A 6,731-nucleotide genomic window follows, 5' to 3' on the forward strand; every position below is an offset into this window, starting at 1 on the left:
TGTGTGTAGCCTGTAATTTTGTAATCCATCCATCTGTTGATGGACACCCGGGTTGATTCCATAATTTGGCTATTGTGAGTTGTGCTGCTGAAAACGTGGGTCTGCATGTGTCACGCAAGTATTCTGATTCCCGTCCTTCTGGAAGGATTCCCAGGGGTGGTAGAGCTGGATCATGTGCTGGGCCCATTCCCAGTTTTCTGAGGAATCTCCATGCCGATCTCCATAGCGGCTGAACTAGTTTGCACTCCCTCCAGCAGTGTGTAAGAGTTCCTACTTCCCCACATCCTTGCCAACATTTGTTGTTTGACTTCTTGATGGTTACTATTTTAATTGAGGTTAGATGGAATCTCAGTGTAGTTTTGATTTGCATTTCCCTGATTGCTAATGATGTTGAACATGTTTTCATATATTTGTTGGGCATTTGCATTTCTTCTTTTGTGAAGTGTCTATTTAGTTCAATTGCACACTTCTTTTGTTTTTTAAGCACAAAGCCTTTTAAGTACTTTGTGTATTCTAGATACTAGTCCTCTATCAGAGGAACAGCTGACAAAGATCTTCTCCCGTTCTGTAGACTCTCTTTATACCCTTGATGGTTTCCTTTGATGAACAGAAACTTTTTTAGTTTAACATCATCCTATTTATTAATTCTTGTTTTAATTTCCTGAGCTCTGGGGGTCTTATTGAGTGGTTTTTTGTTTTGTTTTGTTTTGTTTTTTTACCAGTTCCTATATGTTGGAGTGCTAGTAATTTCAAAGTCAGTGGTCTAATTTCCAGGTCTTCAGTCCTTCTTGAGGTGACTCTTATGTGGGATTGAGGAGGTAGAAAGGAAATAGGCAGATAGGGAAAAGGCCTCAGTAGAAAAAGTTAATTTCCTGAGTTTCCTGAGGGGAGACAAATACCTGAAATTCCAAAGGCTCAGAGATAAGAAGGCCAGAGCTTCACAAAGCCATCTGTTTACTAATCAACAAATCCACTGAGCAAGTCTGGCAGTCCTGAAAGGAGACTCTTCAAAGGCCTTGCAAATACCCTATGCAAATCCTGAGAGCTGCTTCCCAGAATTCCCAGTCACCCTAACCAAAAGCGGACTTGCAAGCGGTGGGCAATGGCCCTTGGGGATCAGCAATGGGGGCTTTTCCTTCTCGGGTCCCCCTCCCCTTTTGGGGAGCTGTTCTCTCTCTCGCAGGTCATGTTGGCCCTGAGAGAAGGCAGAGTGCATCTGAGGGCACGTGGCTCGGGCGAATCTCGAGTAGTGACCTGAAGGCCTCTCCTGGACATCAAGGCTGACCAGGGCCCCTAGGGGTGACCTGCACCTCTTTTCTGGCAGATCACGTGGACTCTGGGAGAAAGTAGTTTGTAATTGACGGCACTTGACTTGGGCGACTCTCAGGTAGTGACCTGAAGACAACTACTGGACACCAGGAGACCCGACAGCCTGAGTGGTGTTCTGCCTCTTTCCCTATTCTCTTCTGGCAGATCGCATGGACTCTGGAAGAAAGCAGCCTGCACCTGAAGGCAATTCGGCTTGGGCTACTCTCAAGTATTGTCCTGAAGGCAGCTGCTGGACCCAAAGTTCCAGCCCCTTTGGGGTGTTCAGCCACCCTTCCCCCATTCCCTGCTGCTTCCAATAAACCTTTTACTCCCCTTCCTGAGGTCTGCGGGTGTCATTCTTTGCTCACCGTAGACAAGAACCCGGTAAGGAAACATGGAGTTTCTTCTTAGGAGACTCCGTTTCATCTCGAGGAAACACTGGGTTTCCTCTCAAAAAACCCCCATTTCAGGATGAGAGGTTGGGGTTTAATTCCATTTTTCTACAAATGGATAACCAGTTTTCCCAACACCATGTGTTGAAAAGGCTGTCTTCTCTCTGATCTATGGTTTTAGCACCTTTATTGAAAACCAGTTGGTTATGAGTGTGTGGACTTGTTTCTGTATCTTCTGTTCCATTAGTCTATATGTCTGTTTTTGTGCCAATATCGTGCTGTTTTTATTACTATAGCTCTTTGTATAATTTGAAGTAAGGAAAGGTGGCTTCTCCTGCACGGTTATTATTGCTGATAATTGCTTTGGTTATTATGGATTTTGTTTCTTATATAATATTTAGGAGTGACTTTTCCAGCTCTGTGAAAATGACACTGGTATTTTGATAGGGACTGCATTGAATCTGTGGATCATCTTTTGTAGAATGGTCATTTTGATATTTATTCTGCCTATCTAAGCACATGGAAGATTTTTCATTTTCTAAGATCTTCAGTTTCTTTCTCTAGTGTTTTATGATTTTCATTGTAGAGGTCTTTTACCTTCTTGGTTAGATTTATTCATAAGTACTTTTTTTAGGTTATTGTGAATGGAATTATTTTCTGGATTTCTTTTCCAGTGAATTCACGGTTGGCCGTGTAGATTGATTTTGTATCCTGCTACTTTGCTGAATTTGTTAGTAAGTTCTAGAAGCATTTTGGTTGAGGTTTCTGGGTGTTCTTAGCATAGGATCATGTTATCTGAAATAGAGATAATCTCAGTTCTTCTTTACCTGTTTTTATTCCCTTTATGTCCTTCTTTTGCCTTATCACTCTGGCTAGAGGTTCCAGTTCTGTACTGAAAAGTATTAGTGATAATGGGCATCTTTATCTTGCTCTTTATTTTCAAGACGATTCTTGTAGATTTTCCCCTATTCAATATGTTGCTGACCTTGTGTTTATTCTATACTGCCTTTGTCATGTTGAGATAAGTCCCTTTTATTCCAATTTCCTGCAGTGCTCTGAACATGAAAGGGCGTGGAAGTTTCTCAGATGCCCTTTCCTCTCGTCATCTGTTGAGCCTATTGTGTGATTTTTGTCCTTGGTTCTATTTTCATGGTGAATTACATGTATTGATTTGCAGTGCATAGGCCCTGGGTTTGATCCCCTGCAACACACACACACACACACACACACACACACACACACACACACACTGTACTATACTGTGTGCTGGGGGTGTAGCTCAGTGGTAGAGCACTTTCCTGTTTCAAATTTGTGGAAAAAAAAATTAAAAAGAGGTAAAGACGTAGCTCAGAGGTAGCATTTCCTGGTTTCAATCCCTAGAACCAAAAAACAAAAAAGAAGCAGTAATTCAAATTACTGTGTGCACAATACTTTCAAAAGTTTTGTTTTCTTTTGTTTTTTTTTTTTTTGGCAAACTAGCGAGTGTGATAAGATTAACTGGTTGTTCCTCGAGTAGCTGTACTAGCAAGGAGAGAAAAGGGTGCGTTCACTCTAACAGGAGACATCCCTCAAGGCGTAGGTCAGCTACTCACAGGATGAGATTTTGGAACGTCACAGCCCTGTGGCTAAGTTGTTGGCAGACATGATAGCTTCCAGGGAATTCATGCAACACTTGAGCTGGGAATGTGAGTCCCAAAGTCCGTGGCCATCCTGGGGCGATTTCCCCAGTTCCGTAATGCACGAGTGTAACAGACACACTCCGCAATTGGTAGATTCCCCACATTCAATTCCCTGACCTGCAATGTGAGAGCTTTCATGATGGGAAAAGCCAAGAGGAACCTACCCCTGCCACCGTGGGAGGAGTGACTTTTTGTTCTTCCTGGAAAGACTCTCACTCTGGGTGTACAGAGCTCTCCAGGCACACCGAGCTTCTGCCTGGACTGCCTGCCATCTGTGGGTTTGCCCAGTGCCAAATGCCCAACCTGGCTGGAACTCACTGGCCTCACCCTGTGCCCCACCACCCTGGCACAGCTCCTAGATGGACGGTAACGTGTTGCAAGGCTGCTGCAGAGTTCTCTAGGTTACTGTAAGCATACGAGAAGTGAGCTCTGAATCGGCGTCAAGTAAGTATGAGGCGCCTTTCCCTCGGCCAGGATTCAAAGTAGTACATTGCCTATAGACAGTGTATAGTTGGATATTGGTTTTTATTTACTCTGCCAGTGTGTGTGTGTGTGTGTGTGTGTGTGTGTGTGTGTGTTACTGGGGATTGCACCCAGGAGCGTTCTATTTCTGAGATACATCCCCAGCTCTTTTTATTTTTTATTTTTATTTTGAAATTTGGCTTCATGAAGTTGCCGAGCCTGGCTTTGAACCTGTGATCCTCCTGCTCAGTCTCCAAAAGTCCCTGCCATAAAACAGGTAACACAGCCGCACCTAGAAAGGTTGGCACTCCTGCACCGCCTCTGCCTTCCTGCTAGCAACATCCATTTCTAATCTATTTCTCTTCAGATTTTACCTGAAGTATTCCTAAACATGGCAGAAGGTAGATTCACCCAAATCCAGGTCTCCCTTCTCTGAAATGATCAAGACAAGAACTCCTTTTTGGGTTGTGCGTTTCTGAGGGCTGGCTCATTTGAAACGCCTCATTAGCAAAAGACTTTCAAGGAAGTCGTCAGAGTGGCGCTGGACTCTCCCAGGAGAGGGACCGATTAGTGCTCACAGCCAGTAAGGGAGCGGCTTCTATTGTGTTGTGGTTTAATAACTGACCATTGTTGAAACCTCCTCCACTAAGAAACTGAGTACTCCCCTCCAGCTAGAAATGGGAGAACGTTCAGTCTTGTGCCTTTGGAGGTCCGTGATAGGTTCTGGTTTAACTAGCCGCGATCACACGGGGCGCGTCGTCTTTTCCCTCTCCCAGGCATGCGCAGTTTTAACAGACAGGCCTGTCTCCATCAGAGCGTTGTAGAACCCTCAGAGAGCAGGTGGCCACTAACCGCCTTTACGTGGATGTCTAGCTTCTGTGCCCTGCTAACTGTAATTTAAATAAAATTTATGATTCCAGTCGAGATCCTGATTATGTTTAGTTTGCTTGTGACAGAATCGATTCATTTTTGGCCGGGAAAAAATGATGCATTGGCTGCCAGACTTCCCATTCCTGGGACTTCAAGGCCTCCCGAGCGAGCCGCCTCCCGCGGGGCAGAGTGGCCAGCCTCCCCTCGCCATTCCCCACGCAGTCTGCTCACGTCACTGCCCAGAGGTCAGGGCAGAATCTCTGGTCCATCACCAGGCAGAGCAAGCTGAATGACCTCATCAACAAAACGGATTTCTTCATGAGGAAACTCAGTGTGCGGCGAAGCAGCCTGACGCCTCGATGCTCTCGCACACCGTGTGGCCAGTGAGGGGAAGAGAAGCCGTAGTGGACGGCCGGCGAGGTGTGGGCTCTCGTCGGCAGCAGGTCTGCAGATAGCGTTTCCTCCTGTTCTTGGACTGGTCCCTGTGAATGGCCACACGGCCAGTTCTCACATACTCTGCCAACCACACGTTAGTCACATGAAAACCAACCTTCTTCCGGGCTTTTCCGTAAAACAGTGAGTTTTGTCCTGCCATGGGTGCCGGACGACTTCCAAGGCCAGAGTTGAGCTGCAGACAGGTTTATTTGTGTGTGTGTGTGGGGGGGGGGGATGTTCAGAGAATATGGGTTAGTGAGAGAGAGAGAGAGAGAGAGAGAGAGACAGAGAGAGAGACAGAGAGAGAGAGAGAGGAGAAAAAGAGAAATAAAGAGAAGAAATAAGAGAGAGAGAGAGAGAGGGAGAGGGAGAGGGAGAGGGAAAGGGAGGAGAAAAAGAGAAATAAAGAGAAGAAATAAGAGAGAGAGAGAGAGAGAGAGAGAGAGAGAGAGAGAGAAAGATTTTCAGAGGTTGACAGAGAAGCTGGCCACCCTGCAGGGACGTGGGCTTTCCATAAGAACGTTTGAAATGGGGGAGCAGATGGCGTGGACTGATAGCCTAGGGGTGAGCCTGGTTCCTTTTGATCGCGGATCTATGGGTTGCAGCACCTCTGACTACAAACACCCATGGTGTGAAGGGCCGGGCTTCTCTAACTGAGCAAAAAGTCCTGCAAAGCCGGTGGAAGTTTCCTAACTCACTCCTGGAGGGGCGGAGGCCGTGGGTCTCGCTGCTCCTGCCCAGCAGGGGCAAGCGCTGCCAGGCCCAGGATCCCAGCCCCGGTGCTAGGCAGGAGGCGCTGTGGCAGGGTAGTATGGCCGTGGAGGTTTTACATTCAGTTACTGCCCATTCATGTTCCGTCTTCTTCTCTCATTTCCCATCACACCCTCTTTCCCACGCCAAGCCAAGGCACCCCAAGTTTGAACTACAAAATTCACATCTATTCTAGAATAGCTAAGCTCCTGCTATTCTCCCGTAACGGAGGTGACACCCCCATCACTCAAGCCCGCTATGAAGGTGGACGTTGGTGGCAAACACCTGGGCAAACAGCGCTTTCCCTGTGCCTGTCTTCTGTCCACACTGATGTCGCAATCTGCAGTCTGCGTGGATCTTGCTGTCAGTGATAAGCCCCAGGCTTTCCCTCAGCCGCCCGCCTGTCAGGCTGAGATAAGCCCAGCACATCCATCACCATCCCTGGGAGCCTGGCAGAGGCTGGGGGATGGGGGCTATGACATGGACCGCCTGCGTCCCGCTGAAGATGGCAGGGTCTGTTCCCCAGGCACACCCCAAGCCACGGAGGGCCTGATGTGCTGGTCCGCAAGCTGGACGGTATGTCTGGCTCTGGAGGCCACACCCTGAGCAGCGGCCTGCCATCTTTTAGGAATAAGGAAGTTGGCATCTTATGGCACCTTGCTGCAAGGTGTGAGGTGGAGGAAGTAGCTCTGAGATGAAGTCCTCTCTCCCAGAGGGTCTCCGTCCTCCCATTACATCACCCGCCACCCTGGGGCCTGGACACAGTCCCCTAACTCCAGGACCCGAGGTTTGGGCCACGGGCAGGCTGTACCTCCCAGTGGCCGCACCCATCAGC

This window comes from Muscardinus avellanarius (genome assembly GCF_963383645.1).
Source record: "Muscardinus avellanarius genome assembly, chromosome: 19".
NCBI classification, from domain to species: domain Eukaryota; kingdom Metazoa; phylum Chordata; class Mammalia; order Rodentia; family Gliridae; genus Muscardinus; species Muscardinus avellanarius.